Source organism: Pinus tabuliformis, chromosome 5_1, assembly GCF_031772625.1.
Source record: "Pinus tabuliformis cultivar Carrire ecotype Pingquan chromosome 5_1, CPIR1, whole genome shotgun sequence".
Lineage (NCBI taxonomy): Eukaryota > Viridiplantae > Streptophyta > Pinopsida > Pinales > Pinaceae > Pinus > Pinus tabuliformis.
The window spans coordinates 643,636,788-643,659,439 of record NC_142305.1 but is presented as its reverse complement, the minus strand read 5'-3'; the positions used below and the strand labels follow the sequence as shown (position 1 = coordinate 643,659,439).

Sequence of the window (22,652 nt, the reverse complement as noted above, 5' to 3'; positions counted from 1 at the left end):
GTCACTAGTGTTATAAAGTGACTTTATGAGAGAAAAGTGCACATGGTACAAATACATTAAAAGTGACTAGGAGTCTCATTAATTGAGGGGGATACATGTAAGAAGGGGTCAAGAGAGAGAATGATCTCCACCCTTGATCTAATGAGCTGAGATTTAATCTCAGCATTAGATCTCAAGGGTTAGGGTTCTCTTCAATTTGAGAAGACAAAAAGGAAAAGAAAGGGGATTCTCTCATTCATTCTTCACATGAGAGTTTTGGAGAGGAGAAGGAGATAAAAAGGAGTCGTCTACTACAGCATTTGCAAAAGGAGAATTTTCAACAAACAAGGAGCTCAAATGCCAAGGAAGTGGGAGACTTTATTCAGCTGGCACACATTTCTAGACAGCCTGATTTTCCAGGCAAAGAAATCAAACTGTTGGCTCGATTTTCGAGGCAGCTACAAGAGGTCATCTGCTATGAATTTCGAGGTATGAATTCTGAGGACTCTCTGTTGTAAATTTGTGGACTGAAAGCACAAATTTCAAGGCATCTTCAACATGAATCTCAAGGTAAAAGGGTCTAAACAAAGGCATGAATTTTCTGAGGAGAATTTGTTCAGTTTAACCCGAGTTCCAAGGCATCTTCTACACGAGTACAAAGGTAGAATCAATGACTGGGATTTTCAACTGTATGGCAGATTCTTTTCATGCGAAAAGGGTTGTAATATCTCATCAACAAAAGGGAGATAAGTCTATTGTTATTTTCTATGTAATTATTTTCCTTTAGAAGCAATTAAATCCTCCTTGAATATTGGTTTTCCCCTTATGGGTTTTTCTAGGGTCATTGGACCAAAAATAAGTCTCTTCTATTGGTGTGTGCTTGTCTTTGTTTTCATATCAGCTGAAAATAAATTATATAGTCCTAATTGTTTCAAGCTAATTTGCATTGAGTTTAAATCAACTAACTGTTTGGGGTGAGGGAATTAAACTATATGCTAAAAACTTGAAACTGGGAGGGCTACAGCAGACTTGCAAAATTTTCTACAAAAGGTTCCATCACTAGTCTATATATAGGAAGAGGGCCTAACAAATTTTGTAGTGAGCACACTGGTTTGTCAAGTGAGCAATGGATTGGGTTGAGTAGAGTCCCATAGGAGGCCCCTTCACCCTGTTGGTATCATGATCAAGCTAGGGGATGTAATTTATAGTTGATTCTTTTGGTTGACTGGAAAATCACTCCTTTGGAAACCAATTTGGTGGACATGGCTCCACTTGTTAATATGTATTCACGACTATTTTATTGTGAAATGTTTTATGTTTTCCTCATGCATTAACCTTAATGGATAATAAAAGAATTTAATTATGCAATCTTATTTCAATTGATGTTTTATGTTTGAAATTTGAGTACATGTTTTATTGTTGTTCGAAGTTAAAATTCAACCTCACAAAATTTTCATGAGGCAAAATAAATTAGTGGGTAGTTCCAAATGACCAAGGAAAGGCGTTTGAGGATGCTACAATCTAATAACATAGCAATTCCATATGCTACCCTGCAATAGCACAAGACCCCATTATATAGAAATCGAGCATAACTAACTCATTAATGCTATTAACCACCTCAATATTAAGGACCGCCATTTCCAAAATTAACAATTTACTTATAAATGGAAAATATTACAATCATCAAAATGTAGAATTTTTAATGCTTTGATTATTTCAAAGTGAACAAGAGGTTGGACTTACTGTATTATAAAAAATGACAGTAATAAGCATATCCTTCAAAAGTACAAGTTATTACTTCAATGATGTAACCATTAATGAGCCTACTTGATGAAACTTCACATGAACTTACTGCTTAAATATCAAGAAATTAGAGGCCTGCATCTGTCTCTGCTAAAACTTGAAAGTATTGATAAAATTTCCTAGGGAGAAAAAGGACCCTTGACCCAGACAGGAGCTGGATAAACAAGAATATACTTAATGAATCTGAATGGCAACCTTGTAGAAATTTTTATAAAAGACCAAGTTATAAACTTCTTTGTTATTTTATGCATATCGATATGTATGTATTGTATCCAAAAAAGTATTGTCAGTTATAATATATACTCGGTGCAAGAACAAACACAGTATATGCTTGCATGAGCTTATATTAGTATAGTTATCTACTTAATAAAGTCAATGAATTCAAAAAGCCTACTCCGAACACATTGTTATTCTATGGTTACACATCTGGTACAAGTATCCTTGAGAAAACTTGCCTAATTTTGATATCTTACAAAATTCACAGCTTGACTTCAAAGTTCATATAGCACACCCTTGCAGTTCAAAAATTTATCTATTTTGGATATCAAAAAGGCAATTGTAACAAAGAGGGGACAGATAAATTATTTTCATCATATCTTAATACTAGCAGACCAAATGCACGAACACTAGGACCGAGAAGGCTTATGGTTTGCATTAGGGCTCAGTTTGTTGGCCTTCAATCCGAGGGCTTTAGTGTTGATTTTTAAACATGTTTACTTTTTCTTTGGCATCTACGATTGTTACTCTATAAGTTTTTTGTGGGAATGGATCTCTGATAGTAGATTTTCTGATCATTATATCGCATTGAGCAAGCTCTGACCTCTTCCCAAGCCAATCCTCCTGAAAACTGCTGTCTTGACTCTTAATACAGTTTCCAAGATTCATCCCAAACACGTTTGTTTGTTGACCCTGCTAAGCACCACACCACACTTAGTCCCGTGGCTGTGGTCCAATGGTTAGGTGGGGAGGTTTGGTCCCTACAGGTCTCGTGGTCCAATCCCGGGAAGGACTATGTATGCTTGAGAGCTACTCCAGGCGTGATTTCTTCAGTTGAAAAAAAAGCACCACACCACACTTGACAATGGCTAGATTTCATCTTATCACCTTGCTGTGTATACCCTTATTTCCAGTAAAGACAATTTCATCCGCTCAGACAGTATCACCTGGCAAAGGCTGAACATTATGTTATATAAAGTTTAAACATATACTTTACATAGATACCGAGTTGTCTTGCGCTCAGGTGAACAATATGTGCTATATTGATGGCAATCAATGGCTAGTTGCAAGGAAAACCTCTGCAGTGGACCAAAGTATAATTAACAGTGATTGCAGATCTCCATTCACTGTCTTCTAGTGTTCTTATTTATTCCCTGTTGTCCTCTATAACTGCATTGTTGTCTAAAAGGCAGATACCAAACTGCCTTCATTAGTGACCTTGTGGCCTCTTGTCTGCTGAATGCTCTGATGTTTACCATCCTTGTGGCATTGGTTGGCCACTTCATGCCTGAATTAGATTTAAGTATAGTCTAGTTTGCTAAGGGGTGTACAATATGTTATTCAGTGCTTAGTCCTGTTAACATATATAACAATTTTACGATACGCTGGAGCAGTTGTGAGTCAAACTGAAAAGAGAAAACGAGTCTTGAAGGAAAACTAAGACATGTAAATAATTATAATTTTGATTATCTATGAAGATGCATACCAATACAAAAAGGGAAAGATGACAATGTAATGTAAGCAGATAGAATTGAAAGCTCATCTTTCCAGAATTCCTTTCACATACACCATTCCCTTCTCCATAAGCTTGAGCTCTTTACGGAGCTCATTAATTTGTTCATCATCACCTTGCACAATAACATCTGTAGAAGACTCATCATCAGCTACTACCATCTTAACCTTGATCTGCTCCTTGCGAGAAGCTCGTCTCCAATAGTATACTCCTCTGAAAATGAAAGAGCAATATGTAACACAATGATTTATTAGAAACTCTCACTGTAACTTTCAACTATGTCCAAAATCCTCTCAGAAGAAGTTTCAATATGACTGTTCACTTACGCAAGAGGACTTAAAGCCGTTATCCAGTACCATTTTTCTCCTACATCGGGGAAGGTAATTGTAAGAACAAGTGCAACACTTGCAAGACTGATGCAGGTGCAAAAGGTTAAAAAGACTGCTTGTCCTCGACTTGGGACCATCATACCCTCAAACCTGATAAGTACAAGGGAAGTGTGTGTTTAAGACAGAAATGCAGTTTCAAATAACACCAAAGGCATAAATATTGAAACGTCAGAAAAATTATGAACAAAAGAGAGACTGAGAATAAGTTACAACTGCTTAATGTTCCAATTACAAAAGCCTAATTTGCAAAACAAAAATAACAACACAGGAAGATCACCAAAAGGAAATGTCACGATCCCATTATCTTAATATTAGGATTTATTATAACACAATTGTGTCCACAATTGACACGACTTGGCTTATGTAATTAGCTATGGTGTTGATAGAATTGTTCATGATCTTTTTATAAACACACTTTTGTTCTGGAATAAAGGTACGAGTTAGCTACTATTAGATGACAAATCAGAATCCTATTAAGGAACAAGTGGCATTATCAGATTGAAACAAGGCAGTCCGCATATCTGTAAGATGCATGAAGTTGTTGTAAAAATTCCTTGAAATGCAGCAACCAGAATTATTTCTCCTAACTGGAAAATTAATTATGCAGTTTATTTTGTTTACGGCAAAATAACAAAATAGTCTCACTGCAATTTCTCCAACAAATAAAATGTTGCAGAAGTAAAAATAGGAACTGAGAAATATGCTAGCAGCCTAGCACACACACATAAAAATTGACACTGTTATTTTGAACAAAAGTCCCCGGAAAAACCCAATGTGGGAAAACCAGTGCAGCAGTATGAGGGTTTATTTTATTATGCAGTAGCAAATTTCTGAGTACAATAATTTGAATGCTCTACTGGCAATCCAATCTGAGAGAAATACTAGCAAAATTATTGTGAGGATTTTTCCTCACCCTACAGCAGATTTCTGTCCCCGGAACTGCTTCCCCAACCACCACACGCAGATCCTTCTGCACAGACTCTGTTGTAGCTGCCTCCGGGAAACTTTGAAATCAACAGCTTTGTCTCTCTCTAGCTCTGGAACTAACTCACTGGATCATCTGACCAAAATCCCAGCCTCCAATTGCTGAATCTTTAGCTCCTCCAGCTAGATCGAACTGTTATGCTGCTATGCATGGGCAGTCCTTGCGTAGAGCCTCTGGGAATTTCGCACTCCCTCTCTCTGCCTCTTCCGGAACTAGAAGACTTCCTCCATAAATGCCAAGTCTTTGGCTCAATCTTCTCTTCTAGGTCTCTGCTTCTGAGAAAAGTGAACTGCCTGGGCAACTGAGTATCTGCACTTGTGTGTTCTCCATCTACCCATCGACCTCCTCTTATAATCTCTAGTTGGGACTCCAATGGCCAAGATTAAAACATAATCGATGGTTGATATCATTTTTGTATTGATCTGTGTGAGTTTATATATGATTCACACCTTATCTTAATTAATTTTGATTAATTAACCCCTTTTCCTAAGTTTAGTTTTAGGAAATAATTAAAAATAGGCTAAAGATCTAATTGAGGCACTTCCAGGAATTTCCAGAAACGATTTATGGGTTATGGATGACTCCTGTGTTGCTACAAAAACTAACACTCCCTCTTAGCGAGGAAGGTGTTCTAGTGTCGCACTAAAGCTACAACACCCTATCTCTGTATCACTCTGTCACGTCGTTGATGTCTAGCCACTGCCCAACAACCACTGCGCATCTCTGATGTTGCATCTGTGTTGCTGCTGACACTACTATATTGCTGCCAACTTTGCATCTACATTGCAACTCCCTCTCATCTGTTGTTGTTGCCACTGGCACAACTACAACTGAGAAGCATCCTAAATAAACTATCCCTGCTACTGAAACGGGTTCTCCACCATACCCATTTGTTCTCTGAAATAGACAAACTTATCTCTTCCTAGAGCTTTCGTGAGTATATCCGCAAACTGCTCATATGTAGGAACATACTGTAGCTAGACCGCTCCATGCTGCACAAAATCTCTGATGAAATGAAACCGAATATTTGTGTTTTGACCTGTCATGAAACATTGGATTCTCAAAGAGCTTGATGCAACTCTGATTATCGCAGTAGACATTGGTCGCCCCATCCTCTGCCTAAACAAACTTACCCGCAGCTTCTGAAGCCATATAGCTTCGCACGTAGTTGTGTTTGTTGCCATATACTCTGCTTCTGCAGAGCTCAGTGCTACTGACTTCTACTTCCTGCTACATGAAGAAACCATTCCTAATCCAACATTGAAGCAGTACCCAGAGGTACTTTTGCTGTCCATTGAACTGCTTTCCACATAGCCTGTCGTCATCCCCTCGGGTATATCTCAACCCATACTCGATTGTGCTGCACACATACCTCAAAATGTGCCTCGTTGTTGCCCAATGTACCCTCTTTGGTTCCACCATGAACTGACTGAGGGTATTGACCGCGAAGCAGATATCTGACCTAATGTTGACCAGATACATGAAAGAACCAATGAGTTGTCTATAGTATATACAAGGTGGGTTTAACATCCTTGTCATTTGATGCATCTATTTTCTTCCAGTTGGTGATCATGGGCGTAGACATGGGTCTACAATCCTACATTCTGAATCTCTTTAGAATATTTGTAGCATATCTTCCTTGCCCAAGGAATATCTCCCTATCCTTCTACCACACTTCCAATCATAGGAAATAGTGCATCAACCCCAAATCCTTCATATCAAACTCTGTTGTCAGGTTCCTCTTGCAGTCCTCTATGAGCCCTGATGATCCTGTCAGAAAGAGATCATCCACATACAATATAGGATGAGTGGCTCACCCTCTACCATCAAATAGTAAAGGTTGCGATTTGCGTCAATCCGACCATACCATGCCCTGGGAGCCCGTCCGCATCCTTATGCTCCTCAGCTTCTACTGGAGAAACATCTTCCGCTACTCGAAAGAACTCTGAAATAGCTCGGAGAGAGCATCCCACATCTCCTTGGTCATACCTTTGTCTGCCACATGTGAGACTAGATGATCTCGGACTCCATCCAATATCATTTGCTTCACCTTTACAATTTCTTTTTTGTACTCCTTGAGTTGATTGACATGCTGGGGTACTGCTACCACATTCTCCACATAGGCTTTTAGGCCATATTCATTCAGAAAGAAGGACATCCTAGCCTTCCAGATGACATAGTTGGAGGCTCCCTCCAACCTATCCTAATCTCTAAGCCCAGTTGTGGCCATCTCTAGATCTAGTCGAAAATCTCCCTCTCTCCCTCTGCTCGATTGTTGGATCTACTACACGCACTCCCTTCTGGAGCGAGGAAATATGCTCACAGCTATTGCCAATCTACAACAAGAAAAAATAGATCTCTAAAACTCGAGATCCCCATAGAGAAATTTTTCCTCTGTGTGTGATATTTCTCTTCCACCCAGCGCTGATTCTGCTGCAAAACTCTTTTGCACCCAAACAAGGAATCTACTCTGTGAAAATCTGACTTGTTGCTGCTCCCTCTACCTGTCGGAATCAGTCAACTAGCAAGCCTAATTTTTCTGCCAACCTGCACTGAAAAATAGAACTTCCACAAGCAATTCAATCTACCTGGCTTAGGCTCTGCGCAGCCCCCAGAAAAAATCGCCATGCTGCTCCCTCTGAACAACGAATTCTTCTGTCTCCGCTTTTGAGCTTCCCTGTCTGATCAATCAGGCACTGACACCATGTAAAAATTCCTTGAAATGCAGCAACTCGAAATATTTCTCCTAACTGAAAAATTAATTATGCAGTTTATTTTGTTTACGGCAAAATAATGAAATATTCTCACTACAATTTCTTCACCAAATAAAATACTACGGAAGTAAAAATAGGAACTGAGAAATAATATAGCACACATAAAAATTGACACCGTTATTTTGGACAGATGTTCCCGGAAAAAACCAATGTGGGAAAACCGGTGTAGTAGTAGGAGGGTTTATTTTATCATGCAGCAGCAGATTTCTGTGTACAATAATTTGAATGCTCTATTGGCAATCCAATCTGAGAGAAATACTAGCAAAATTATTGTGAGGATTTGTCCTCACCCCATAGTTGATTTTTGTACCCAGAAGTGGAACTGCCTCCCAAGCCACATGTTGATCCTTCTGCGTCAACTTCTGCGCAGAGCTTGTGCAGACTTTGTTGTAGCTGCCTCCGGGAAACTCTGAAATCAACAGCTTTGTCTCTCTCTGGCTCTGGAACTGACTCACTGGATCATATGACCAAAATATCGACCTCCAACTGCTGAATCTCTAGCTCCTCTAACTAGATTGAATTGTTCTACTGTTATGCCTGTGCAGTCCTTGCACAAACGCTCTGGGAATTTCGCACTCCCTCTCTTTGCGTCTTCTGGAACTGGAAGACTTCCTCCAAAAATGTTGTTGACCTCCTTTCTCACCTGTTACTCACCCTCTGGCTCAATCCTCTCTACTAGGTCTTTGCTTCTGAGAAAATTGAATTGTCTAGGCAACTGAGTATCGGTACTTGTGTGTTCTCCATCTACACATCGACTTCCTCTTATATTCTCCAATTGGGACTCCAACGGCCAACATTAAAACATAATCGATACCTGAGACCATTTCTAGATTGATTTGTATGAGTTTCTAGATGATTCACACCTTCTCTCAATTAATTATGATTAATTAACCTCTTTTCCTAAGTTTAGACTTAGGAAATAATTAAAAATAGGCTAATAATTTAATTGAGACACTTCTAGGTGGAATTTCCAGAAATGTTTTTTGGGTTATGGAGAACTCCTGTGTTTTAGCCTATCCACAAAGTTTCGAGACTAGAACGCCTCCGATGCTACAAAAACTAACAACTATAAATATTGTATCATTCTCTACTTGAGATAGAATAAAGAGGATACACAATACCATGGAAACTCTTTCTTGATTTGGTCACAAGCATTGAGAAATCTAGGGCAGCTAGATTAGGTGATTTCTCTTACTTTGATAATTGTTTGTGATGTATTTTTACTTAACTTAATTAGCTTCTTCTTTCTCTTGATTATATTTAGTGTTCTTATCATCAAACAACTACCAAATCATAAAGAACAATGAGACAAGAGGACACAAGATGTAGGCGATCAGCCAGGGCCAAAACCTCTCCTCTTGAGAGGAAAACCCACAAGAATTCTTCTCTTCTTATAGAATCTTCAAATGACGAATTCCAAGACCTAAGACCCTTGACAAAGACCCCTCCAAGACCAAGTCAACCTTTCTCCTTGATGAGCTTTCTTTCCAGCAATTTCGACCCCAGCAACTTCGACCCCAGCAATTTCTTCTATAATTTCGACCCCAACAGTTTCTTTTGCAACTTCAACCCCAACAGTTTCTTTTGCAACTTCAACCCCAACAGTTTCTTCTGCAACTTCGACCCCAGCACTTCGACTTGCCCAACAACTTTCCAACACTTTGACTTACCTAGCGACTTTCAAGCACCTTGACTTGCCCAACAACTTTCCAGCAACTCGACTTTGCCCAACAACTTTAGAAACTATATACATACATAATTTTAGCTCTGTGATACATCATTAATCTCCTCTTAAACAATTGGCATATCCCCTGAGGATGGACTCACTTGGAAGTCTGAAATGTTGGGTTAAATAAACTCTATAAACAGATTATTCCTCTCTTATTAAAATTCTCTCCACCTATATGGATTCATTATTTAAAAACTTTAGAAACCCTAGCACAAGAGAGAGAGAGAGAGATCCAAAAACTTCAATCTTGCTTTTCTTCTTCTTATCCTTGATTTTTCGTCTTTTTCCAGCTTCTTTCTTGAGGAGACCAAATTTCCTTGTGGTATGTCCAAATGATGTCGAGTTCCTTCTTATATATAGGCTTTCTAGGGGTACGAATTGCGTCCTTGAGGCTGACTTGATTTTCATGTAGGCGACTTGCTTGAGGCACCATGACAAGGTCTTGGAGGGTCTTTGACTCTAATTTGACTCAAATAAAAAATAAAATTACAATATCTAACATGCCCAAAAAGGTTTTTCATACATGACAATGACTCTTATGACTTGTTGACCCAAATACAAGCCCTAGAAGCACTCAATGGGTGATTGACCTAAAAATAAATTTCCCTTGAGCATGAAACCCATGCCTCAAGAATGATAATAATAAATTTATTTTCCTCTTTACAATAAATACATCAAATCAGGATTAATATGTCATTATGAAGACCGAAACTAGTTACATATTTCAACAACAAGGTCTCATAATCAGCATATGCCGGACATAGATGTCCCTCACTATCCAAACAATATTTAACTACTTAATTAAGTTCATTAGGTAAGTGGGATAGACAAAAATATCCTATTTGTAACTTTGGATTTGACCTTGTGCAACTCATAAGTCAGATCTCTGAGGGCTAGGACACTTCTGTTCATCGCTAAATCTTTCTTTACTCTATGGATGAATAGTCTATTAATTGGCAGCTGGCTAGCAAACTTTGTTCTGGAATTTATACCCTGCTTTTCATGGTTGGTCCTAAAGTTAAAGGTAGTATATATTGCTAACAGCATTTACCACTGTTAATTATATAGACTGACCCTCAGCATGCATCAGATCAGAAATAATGCTAATGCAAAAGCAAAAATAAAGCAACAATCCTAGATAATCACATCATAGGGAAAACAGGGTAAAAAGTAAACCCTAACAGAATAATAAATGAGTAGGTATTGTATAGAATAAATGACAAATGCCGCTCCACATTTTTAAATCTTTGATTTTGAATACCCTAGGGCAGTTGACATTCTGCTAGAAATATTTAGGGGTCACCAAAAAAAAATTCCTGATATCAAGACCTTTCCATATGTTAAGAGTTAGCATAATGGTTATCTAATAACGTTGTAATGTAGAAAGTTGGTAATTAAGTGACTTATGTAACATCTCATAACTAGAGTAATGTTAAATTAGGTTAGACATATAAATAATAATAGTGGCTGGATGGCATTTTGGTATGGGACAATTTTCTCCCTTGTATACATTGACGTCTACACCATATGGTAGATGAACTAATCCTATCACTCTTTTTTAGTATATAATCATTTGCATTCTTCAACCACATTCTTGTGTATAAATTCACATGGTATCGGAGCCACAGTAGAGAGAAGTCAAGGTTGAGAGGAAAAGAGTGAAGGATTTAGGGATTGCTGGAGATCAGAGATGGACTGAGTTACTGCTCCCATACAAGAAGAGGTTATACAAATGATTAGAGCAAGCGAAATCCAAGTTGAAGATGAGTTTCAACCCGACTTAAAGAGGGGTGATATTTTTTAATGATCAATGGTTCTTATGTTGGAAAAATTAAAAAGCAAATCATGGAAAGAAGAATAATGTCGAATGTAGAGTCACTGGTGCTTCTAGTTGGTAATTTTGAGCTGTCTGTGACTCTGTGTTAATATTATATTTCATTGAGGAATCCCTCATCAGTTGCGTGTTGCCGTAATGGGTTCTACCGACCTGTGTAAGTATAAATAACAGTGTGAGAAGAGAAGACAATTGGAGAAGATAACCTGCATGAGAAAGGTGTGGTGTGTTCCATCATTTTCTGAATTGTTTAACCACTACAGAAGAAATCAAGGAAGCCATTGATTGAATAAAGATGCCCGTAAGAGTCTCAGGATCAAATAGCTGCCAAAGAAAGTAGGAGTCATGGAGAAAAGTTGATTGTAAATTAATTGAAGAGCCCAGGATACATGAAGGAGGGTGAAGAAGTGTTTACACGTGTGGTCTGATAGATTTGATGTTTGTAATGCCTGCGACAACCTGTGATTGAAGAAATCGTGCCCATATTCCATTGTGGGGATGACTGAAGTACAAAGTAAAAAGGAACGGCGCCACCAGCCACCAGGAATTGAGTCACAGGAATTAAGCCACCAGTCGACAGGAATTGAGTTGTTTTGTGTTTTATCCATCACCGCTTGAAAAAGGTTCCAATGAGAAATTGAAAAGGGGAACAAAGCCATCAAATGAAAAAGAGCAATCACTATTTTAATGGGAAATTCTAAGCAATGACGATCAGGTGCAGAGTCGACCTGTCTATTGGAACCTATGGGAGTCGAGATAGTTTTGCTGGGCTAAGACAACCTTGGCTGACATGTGGCAATAGGATCAATTATCTGTAGATAATACAATCAAGTGCACAAAAATATAGAGGCAAGTAGATGTATGAATAGGGTTGATACATCCTTGTACTAGTCGACCTAGAGAAGAGGCTACAGAGGCAAAGTCAATCTATAGCAGACAGCCTTGTGCATTGTATTTTAAGAAAAGTATTAGTTTGGGCATATGATGGTGAAGATAAGATGTTGCAAACATGAAATAGAACAAAGCGATAGATAGATTGAAAATGCCCATACACAATCTGCTGATTGAATTTCGATGAATAAATGTTAATTTTAGGTATGTTCTATGCTTAGAGCAATTTATTTCAATTTTCAAAGTTAGCTCAATATCTTTTCCAGATTAACAATCACATCAGCATAATAGTAAATTGCAGATAGAACACAAACATAAATCGCAGAAGACAAGCCAAGACAAGAGGACACAAGATGTGGCGCTAGCCAGGGACAAACCCCAATGTGGGGAAACCCTTGATCAATTCTTCTTATATGTTCTTCAATAGTTCAGCAGAGAGAGAGAGAGAGATAGTACATATACAACAGAAGTCAACACTTTGACTTATCTAAATAAGAGCATAAATCATCTCTAAAAGGATGATACATCAGGTAGCTGAACTCAGTCGAAGACATGTTGCTTCAATTGATTTTCCAAGGTGACTCCATCACCACGCTGCACCTATCATTGTGTTGCACCTCATCATCACACTGCACCTCATTGTGTTGAACCATGTTGCACCCATCATCACTATGCTGCATCTCATCATGCTTCACTAATCATGACTATACCCATCACTGTACTGCATCTCCTCATGTTGCACTATGTTGAGCTCTTCATTGCACTATGTTGCACCCAAATGCATGCTGCAATACCTCATCATCCTGCTGTTGCAATACATTCTTGTTGCTGCTATATACCCATCATTACCATGTTGTCCCATTGCTGCACCATACTGCAGCATGTTGCCTTCATCATGCTGCCACCTTTCACATCATTATGTTGTTGTACTTACTGTGCACTGTTGCAATTCTGGGACTAGTTAGGGTACTAACCATAGTCCCTAACAGCCCATCAAAACTGGCCCAGAATTGCTTATAATGACTATTGCTGTCCTCCACAGAGATCCTGCCCTCCATGTTGCCCCTTTGAGGTAGTTTCAAGCCCAACGCTTTTACCTATCTCCCTAACACAGCTGCGGCATCCAAATGCCTAACTAACAGCACATGCCAGCACCCAAACACATTCATTCTTCACGCTGTCATAGGGTCCCTTCTGCTGCGGCTAGGGCTCTTCTCTTGCTGTGGTTAGAGCTGCCTTGTTGCGTATAGATTACGGCAGCGTATAGGAGCAGGTATGGACAGCGTATAGGAGCCTCTTTAGGCTGTGTATATGAGCCTCTTTACTGCAGCTAGGGCATCCCTTTTGCTGCGTCTAAGGGCTGTCTCAAACCCTTCCAAAACATCGTATAGATTAGGGCATGACTACGTTTAGCTAGGGCTTGATATGACCTATGGTTAGGGCATGATAGGATTGCGTTAGTCTATGAATAGACTGTGGCTAGGGCTCCAAGATTAGGGCTATTGAAGCTCCCTTAAACAATGGACAGATCTCCCATTGAATTGCAATCAAACCTTCACAAGACCTGCGGCTAGGCTTCATTATGGCATTGGCTAGGGCATCCTTGTTTTGCTACATATAGGATCTCCTTCTAGACCTGCGTTTTTCCCTTAGAGATTCTTCTTTCCACTAAAACTCAAAACAAGCGGAGAAGAAGAAATCTCAAGAGAGTTGTGTGTACAAATGACTTGCAAGGCACTTGTATTTATACCAAAACGTGGAGCACAAGTGGGGGTAGTTTAGTTGCTGGCCGACCTTGACGAATTGTCCCATAACACAAATAAATTCATATCTCCATGAACACTTATTGGAATCGGATGATCTTTAGATCAATCCTACACCTCTCGATGAGAGGAATCTGAGAAAAATATCAGCTGCCATAAATAAGATGATTCACATGGAGTTTGGCCCTAGTTGCCAATTTTAACACTCCCTCTCAACTAGGGAGAACTCCATCCGCTGATCCATTTGCCAGATTGTACTATCTCTGCCATCAGTGCCCTGCACTACTCTGCTCTGTTGAACCATGAAGAAGAAGAATTGATTGAGAATGTCTCATGCCATTCTCTACTGACCCGAAGTTAGTCCCATATGAAGAGAGTGTTTCATACCACTCTTACTGATCCCAAATTAGTTCCAAAAGAGAGTGAGTTATATCACTCTTACTGACCCGAAGTCAGTTTCATTGATCCCAGATCAATATCACAAGAGAGTGTCTCAAACCACTCATACTGACCCGAAGTCAATTTCATTGATCCTAGATCAATATCAAAAAAGAGTGTCTCAAACCACTCATACTGACCCAAAGTCACTTTCATTGATCTAGATCAATATCATCCTAGCATAGGGAGTACGGTAGTAACACGATGCGTCCATTGGTACTACTATGGTCCCTATCCTCATTTCCCTGCTCATTGGTCAGATGAGAGGTACTTCCCATGAGTCCCAGATTGCAGGGGTAGGATGTCTCAACATGAGAAGGATGAACCACTCATCCTACCTACATGTCGCAAGGGGTATCCCAGGGTAAGGTTGAACCACTTACCCTGTACACAACAAATCACTAAGGGAAGGCTAAACCACTCACCCTATGATCGTGTCTCGGCAGGAGAAGGATGAACCACTCATCTTGCCTACATAACAAACCACTAGGGGAAGGCTAAACCACACACCCTATGGTTGCTCATCGCTCCACAATGTACCCCCAAGCCCCCCGGAGCTCCTAGAGCTCAATGTCCATATCATATAGGACCCTTAGGAGAGAATCTCTCCACGACTCCTAGTCGTTCTTAGAAAGTCACAAATTTGACCTTTCCCAGGGGCTTCGACAGAATGTCGGCGACCTACACATCAGTCCCAATGCGATGGAGCCTTCTTGCTCATCGATGTACCATATCCCAGATAAAGTCGTACCGAATGTCTATAAGCTTGGAGCGATCATAATACACATGATTCCTCAACAATCGAATCCCCTCTGGTTGTCACAGAAGATCACAGTGGTATCCATCATGTGTCAAACAGCTCACTGAAGAGCTTCCTCAACCAGGCAGCTTCACACGAGGTCATACTCGTAGCTATGTATTCGGTCTCAACGGTGCTTAAAGCAACCGACTTCTACTTCCTGCTCATCCAGGATATCGAAGCAGAACCCAAAGAGAACTAGCACTCAGAAGTGCTCTTGCGATCCTCCACACCACCTGCCCAGTTAACATTCGAATAATCATGCAGCTTCACATTTCCGGCAGTGTAATCTCAATCCATGAGAGATTGTGCCCAAAAATATCTCAGAAGATTCTTGGCACCAATCCAGCGAGGCTCAACCATATATGAGCTCAACATGCTAACTGCAAAACATATATCCGGACGGAAGTTCACCAAGAACATCAATGCTAGAATGAGTTTATGAAACTCAGAGGCATTTCCCAAATCAGGTCCGGCATCCCTACCACATAACTTCTAAAAGTTAAGCTCCATCGAGGTAGTCACAGGCTTGCAGTTCACCATTCCAAATCCAGAATTCAACTCCCTCTTACTTTTGCAAATGAGAGGGTCTACACCTGTCAGAAAGAGGTCGTCCTCAGAAGGTGCCAGTATGAGAGGTCTATCATCCACAACCTTCAAGCAAAGGTTTGGATCGACTTCACTCCTAGTGAATCTCAGCTTCATCAAACAGCTATCAATCCTCTCATATCAAGCCCGGGATGTTAGCTCTAAATCATAGAGAGCTTTCTTCAACCTGCATACATGAGATTCCTGATCATGAATCTCAAACCCCTCAGGTTGTTCCAAACCTGTGGACCTGCTACATGAGGGGAATGGTCCCCTTGTAAGATTTTCCTTCGGTACATCTCGGACATGTACCTTCATGCTCTTCTTGAATTCAGGCATCCTTGTCACCATCTGACTCACATCGGGTAGGGCCCCATAATAAGCATACCTTCGGTGCTATAGATGAGATGTGTCAACTGACATGGTCCCCAATGGACTTCCTGCAACTTGATACAAATTGCCAACCCTGAATAAAAGCATCTTTGAAAATTCCATTTTCAAACACATACCTTTCCATCGATGAATGCCACCCTGAAACCTTTGACTTCCATTGCCAAAATGGACACCAGGTTCTTCTTGCGATCAGGTACATAAAGAGCTTCTTTTAAATGAATCGAGTTACCCTCATTCAATTTAGGGGTAACATTCTAATCCTGATTTAAACAGGAACGCAACAAATTACAGAGATAACCATAAACACAGAGATGCAGCGGAAATAATACTTCATTTCATTAATGTAAAACACTGAAATATGCTTACAAATAGCAACGGAAATAAACCAACTAGGGCGATAGTAGCTTATCTCTGAGAAGAGATGTGGCGGCTACATGCCTCTAAACTGTGTTACAATGAGGCTCGAAAGCCTATTTATTATTGAGAAACAATGGAAAACCCTAAACATCCAAAAACCTAACCCTAGAAGATGAAACGCCAAACTATGGGCCCCGTTTGGGTTAAATTGGTACATCAACTTCCCAAGGTCGTAACTTTGGCATACAATCTTCGTTTGACGCGCACAGTATCTCGTTAGAAAGATCTATCCAAGAACTACAACTTTGGGAAGAGCAACATTGGTCCATGGAACCATGTTGCTCCTAGTTTTCCCAAAAAAACGTCGTTTAGGGCCTCAAAATGGCTCCGAAAGTTCAAGACCTGAAAAATTGCTAAAAATAGTAAACTGTGCTACAATTAAGGAAACTGAAAAGCTGAAAGAAACAATGGTGGGGATCCAAGTGGACTTGGCAGGTGGCCACCAATATCCACCTGGATCATTCCTCCCCCTTAGGAAGCAATGGTCCCCATTGCGTTGAGTTCCTCCATGAGATGAGGAAACTTATGCTGAACTTGGTCCCTGGTGAGCCACTTGCCCTGGTGAAGGAGTTGGCCTACTTTGACAACTCGATACAATTGGATATTCTGTTGGCGAGTGTGCTTAATCTGTGTGTCCATGATCCGATTAGTTGCAGCTTGTTCCATGCAATCTGGATTTAACTCTGTGGGTGTGAGTTGTTCTGCAATGTCGGATGTGTCTAGTAATGGTGGAAAGTATGGCCGAAGGTGGTCCAAATTGAACACTGGGTGCAAGCCAAGTAATGGGGGAATGTTGAGCTCAAATGCAATGTCTCCCACAACCTTGGTAATGGTGTAAGGACCATATCGGAGTGGTCTGAGTTTCCGATAGGCTCCGGTAAGGCGTTCCTTTTGCAAATGCAACCAGACTTTGTCGCCCACCTGAAACTTGTGTGGCAGTGGCACCCGATGTTGATCATGTCGCTGCTTGTACTTGGCATTTGATTTCTCCATAATATGTTGGATGTGCTCAATGAAGTTGTTTGCCTTATCTGTTTCGGACTGGACATGAGCCGAATTTGCATGAGCAGTTGCAAATGGCATGGCCACATCAATGGGACATAGTGGCTGGAATCCCAAGCCCACCTGAAAAGGGATGTGGCCAGTCGAGCTGTGGAGAGCCCAGTTGTAGCTGTGCTGAACATAGGGGAGGCTCTCGTCCCATGTGCATGGATGCTTTGAGTTGTACATGTGCAGAATGTGTACGATCATCTTGTTGACAACCTCTATCTGGCCATCAGTTTGAGGATGGAAGGTTGTGGACTTAGTGAGTTTGGTGTCGAGCATCGACCAGAGACTGGACCAAAATGTACTGAGGAACCTGCTGTCCCGATCTGAGATGATAGACTGTGGGATCCCAAAGTGTACCCACACTCGTTCAAAGAAGAGTTTAGCAGTGGCTTCTGCTGTGATATTCTTCTTGCAGGCAACCATAATGGCCATCTTCGAGAACCTATCGACGACCACAAAAACACAGTCGTTTCCATGCTTAGTGGAAGGAAGGCCTGACATGTAATCCATGGAGATGGATTCCGAAGGTCGACTAGGGGTAGGAAGCAGGGTATAGAGGCCTTGCTTCTTGATGGTCGGTTTGGCAATGGCGCAGGCAGTGCATAATCTGATGTACTTCCCAACATCCTATTGAAGATTCGGCCAATAGAAATACTTTTGTAGTACTGCCACCGTTTTCTCGACCACGAAATGTCCAGCAGCCCAACTGTAGTGTGCTTCCCAAATCATCTTGGCACGCTCGCTTGAAGGAACACAAAGGTGACCCAGGTGGCATAACAGAGCACCCTGGAGGTGAAAATCTGGAACATGCTAACCCTCCAAGAGTGTCTAGTATGTGTGGCCGAATTCTGGGTCGCTTTTCTAAAAAAGTGGCCAATCAGAAGTCTCTTGCCCAGAAGAGTTGAGCACAATGGTTAACGCCATGATCGGTGGTCGATTGAGGCAATCTACAACATTATTGGTGCTACCCTTCTTATACTTGATATTCAAATGGAATTGTTGCAAGTATGTGGACCACTTCTGATGGCGATCATTCTGCAATTTCCCTTGGGTCTGTATGAACTGCAGGGGTTGATGGTCTGTGTGGATGATCTTTTCCTTCCCCAAAATGTAATGCTTCCATTTTCGGCAGGCTTGCACAATGGAATACATCTCTTTGTCATAAGTGGGATACTTCCGGACTGTGTCTGAAAGTGTCTCACTGTGATATGCCATTGGATGCCCGTGTTGAGTAAGGACTGCCCCAATAACATAGTCAGAGGCATTTGTCTCGACCTCAAATGGTTGTTGCAAGTCTGGTAATGCGAGCACTGGTGCCATGCAGAGGCGATCTTTCAACTCTGTGAATGCCTTCTGTTGAGATTCAGACCAAAAGAATTTTTCTTTCGCTCCTCCCTTGGTGACTTGACTTAAGGGCCAAGTGATATGAGAAAACCCCAACAAGAACCTGCGGTAGAAGTTGGCAAGACCTAGAAAGCTGCAGAGCTTTGTCAAAGTGGTTGGAGATGGCCAATCTCGAATGACTTGGATCTTGGTTGGATCCACATGCACCCCCTGTTCATCAATAATGTATCCCAGATACTGAACCTAGGTCATCCCAAAAGTGCATTTCTCCAAATTGGCACATAACTTGTGTTGCCACAGTGTTTGGAGAACCTGTCGGATGCGGTGGTGGTGCTCTTCTCTGGCTGAAGATTAGGATGTCATCCAAGTATACCACTACAAATGAGTTGGTGAATGGACGCAAGATGTCATCCATTAACCTCATGAAGGTTGCAGGAGCATTCGTCAATCTAAAAGGCATAACCAACCATTCGAAAAGGCCCTCCTTGGCTTTGAAGGCAGTCTTACACACATTGGAGGGTTCGATTGGTACCTTGTTAGGAAACTGGATTCGTCCTAAACCCCCTGCGAATCCCGAATCCGGCGAATCCGACACGATTCGGTCTGGATTCGTGTCCAAATCACAGGACACGTCGTGTCCGAGGGCATGTCGCGATTTTCAGGGGCGTGTCGCGATTTTAGGACACGTGTCCGATTTCCAGGACTTGCTAAGCTCAGCGCGGGTATGAAAAGGGTGTGTTTGCTCATTAATATTTTCATTTGGTAAGTGATTTGTGCTGTTGCAGCAAGGAGTAGAGCATTTTGGCAGCTTCATAATCAAGTCTAGGCCCTAGTATTGATATGCTATTCATGGTAATGTTAAATTCTTAAAGTAAAAGTGACATTCTCCTTAATCTTCATTTTCATCCTTTTACTTAAATCTTTAACATTACCATGAAATGACTCAGGATGTTTGAGAGTGGTTCCGACCTCATTGGATTTCATATGGAGAAAGTAGAATTTTAGATTTCATTCAAAATCCAGTAGACTTATCAGTTTTTTAGGATTTTAGGATTGGGGGATTGCAATGTTTCCATTGAATTTTTTCATGTATTAGGGTATGGAACTCGTATTTAATCAAGAGCACCAAACCAAGAGCTTCTGAATATGTCGCTCCCGCTCCCGTTTTCGCTCCCGCTCCCCGCTTTCGCTCCCGCTCCCAAGTAACACTGTTCCTGATGATATGGGTCTGGACACCATTGTTGAGTTGGCATTGGCCAACATGGATCTCAATGATCGAGTGCTAGAGCCTGTTAGATTTGATGACTTAGAGGGGTCAGCCTCCATACCAGCAGATGCAAAGGCGACTATGGATACAGGGGAGGAGGAGGATGTAGAGGAGAGCAGTGGGGACCATGATGATGGGGACAGTGATGCTGATTCTGATGCTAATTGATGCCTTGAGGCTTGTATACCTGTAGTTGTTTTATATTTTCTATTTCTATTTGCCATTGGCATTGCACCAACACTACCTATGTAACACATTTTGATTTGATGACTTAATGAGAAAACTACAGTTGTCAGTGTGTTTATCTTACTATCTTCTAGTTGTAAGTTGTCTTTCAGTTATGAATTATGAATCATGATTTAAATTTTTAATAGATTTATCATTTATGTGACCAGTACCACTGACATTTATTTGAATTTTGTATGTACTATGCATGCTAATAGCTATAGATGAAGATCTATGTTTGAAATCAATAAATTTGTATCATTAATTAAAATTTGTGTAAGAAATATGATAATATCTAATTTTTAATATATATATATATATATATATATATATATATATATATATATATTTTTAAATATATTATATATATATATATATATATATATATTTTTTAATAAAATAATATATAACGTGTCCTGTTCCGGGGGGTCAGCGTGTCCCGAATCCGACACCATGAATCCCGAATCCTACGTGTCCCGAATCCCCGTGTCAGGTGACTTAGGTACCTTGTGATATCCTGACTTCAAATCGATCTTGCTGAAATATTTTGCCCCCTTCAGTTGGTCCAAGAGGTCATCAATCCGTGGGATCGGGTACCTATTACGGATAGTGATTTTGTTTAGCGCCCGATAGTCAATACAGAGTCTCCAAGTCCCATCCTTCTTCTGTACCAACACGATCGGGCTCCCACAGGGCGATGAACTTGGACAGATGTGACCTTTCTACAGCAGCGCCTGAATCTGCCTCTTGATTTCATCATTCTCCATAACGGAGCGCCAATAGATTGGTCCATTGGGCAGCGGCGCACCTAGGGTCAAATCGATGGAGTGCTTGACCTGACAGTACAGAGAAACCCCTGCGGGGGAGGTGAAGATGTCCTCGTACTCCTCCACGACCTTGTCCATCTATAGTTGTCATGCGAAGGGACCTTGTCTAGAGGTTGTGGCCACCGTCTTCTTCTTTCCTCGAGGACGTATCATCAGGAAAACAAATTTCCCGGTTTTGGAAACGAGCTTACTGCGTTGTTTTGTAGTAATCAAAGAGATGGCAGTAGGCGGTGCTACCTCTGGTATCCTGTACAACTTATTTCCCAAAGTAACAATAACAGCACGAGGCCTTGATTCATACACAGCATGTCGCTTCCACAAGTATGGTTGCCCTGATAATACATCACAAACTTCAAGGGGAGCAATGTCACACAATACCTCATCCGTGAAGGGCTTGATGTTGTATGGAAGGCGACATTGTTGGCTCACGCGAAGATCTCGTCCTTGGTGAAGCCACCCAATGGTGTACGGTTGTGGATGTGCTGTGGTCGGTAAGCCTAGCCACTTCACAACCTCTGCCGAAATGAGGTACTTTTGGCTCCCGTTGTCGACAATGAACTGTAGTGGGGAGCCCTTTACCCACATCTGGTAGTGGAAGAGATGCTCCTCCTCTGGATCTTCAGGTTCCTCCTTTTGGATCTTCGTGGTGGCAATGGCTACGTTGGGCTCCACATCGATAATCTGCTTCCCTTTGTCATTCCCCTTGTCGGGTTCTGACTCAGAGTCGGAACATGCATCTGATTCTGAAACCTTTAGCTCGGCCACCAGTGACTACTTGGCCCGACACTCACTTGTGTTGTGAGTAGAGCTCTTATGGAACTCACACCACTATCCTGTGTCCTTTTCGGCTTCACGGTGTTGTTCTTTGCTTGCAGCTTTGGCAGGTTGTCTTGGGCCACCCCGCCTTGGCTTTGTCCTTTGTTCTGCGGTTTGGGGGCATCTTTCCCTTGCTTCGAATTCGCAGATCCAAAGTCTCGCTTCTTCTGTTTAAACTTTTGCTCAACCTTGATGGCATATCGATATGCCGTGCCGAACGAGGGGATGTTCAGGAATTCTATTTCTTCCTGGATGTACTTTTGCAGGTAGCCGCGGTATTTGAGTACCAAATGCTGCTCTGAATCCTTGATACCCAACTTTGTGCGAAGGGTATGGAAAATATTGGTAAACTCCGCACATCTTGGTCCCTTCCTTGCCGCAGCGTGGTCCATTTTATGTATTGATCCTCATAGCTTCCGACAAGGTAGTACTGCTCCTTAATGGCATCCCAGAATGGATCCCAAGTGGGTGTGGCTGAAAATAGTGAGCTTGTACTTTCATCCTTCTGCTCGCAGTAGGTTTCCCACCAGTGCTTGACGTGGAGGGTTGCTTTGAGAAGAACGAAAATAATCTTTTCCCGACTGGAAAAATCATGTACAGAAAAAGAACCCT

General features: G+C 41.2%; 1 pseudogene across 1 annotated transcript in view; it reads right to left on the bottom strand.

Annotated features, from left to right (window-relative positions):
• Positions 1 to 3,424: 3,424 nt before the first annotated feature.
• LOC149166636 (protein COFACTOR ASSEMBLY OF COMPLEX C SUBUNIT B CCB1, chloroplastic-like) overlaps positions 3,425 to 22,652 on the bottom strand; it is an 86,569-nt pseudogene continuing 67,341 nt past the window's right edge. The window contains exons 3-4 of the transcript XR_016260891.1: positions 3,838 to 3,990; positions 3,425 to 3,724 (exon numbers count right to left, since the gene is read on the bottom strand). The product of XR_016260891.1 is annotated as a protein COFACTOR ASSEMBLY OF COMPLEX C SUBUNIT B CCB1, chloroplastic-like (transcript). The remainder of the gene's footprint in view (positions 3,725 to 3,837; positions 3,991 to 22,652) is intronic.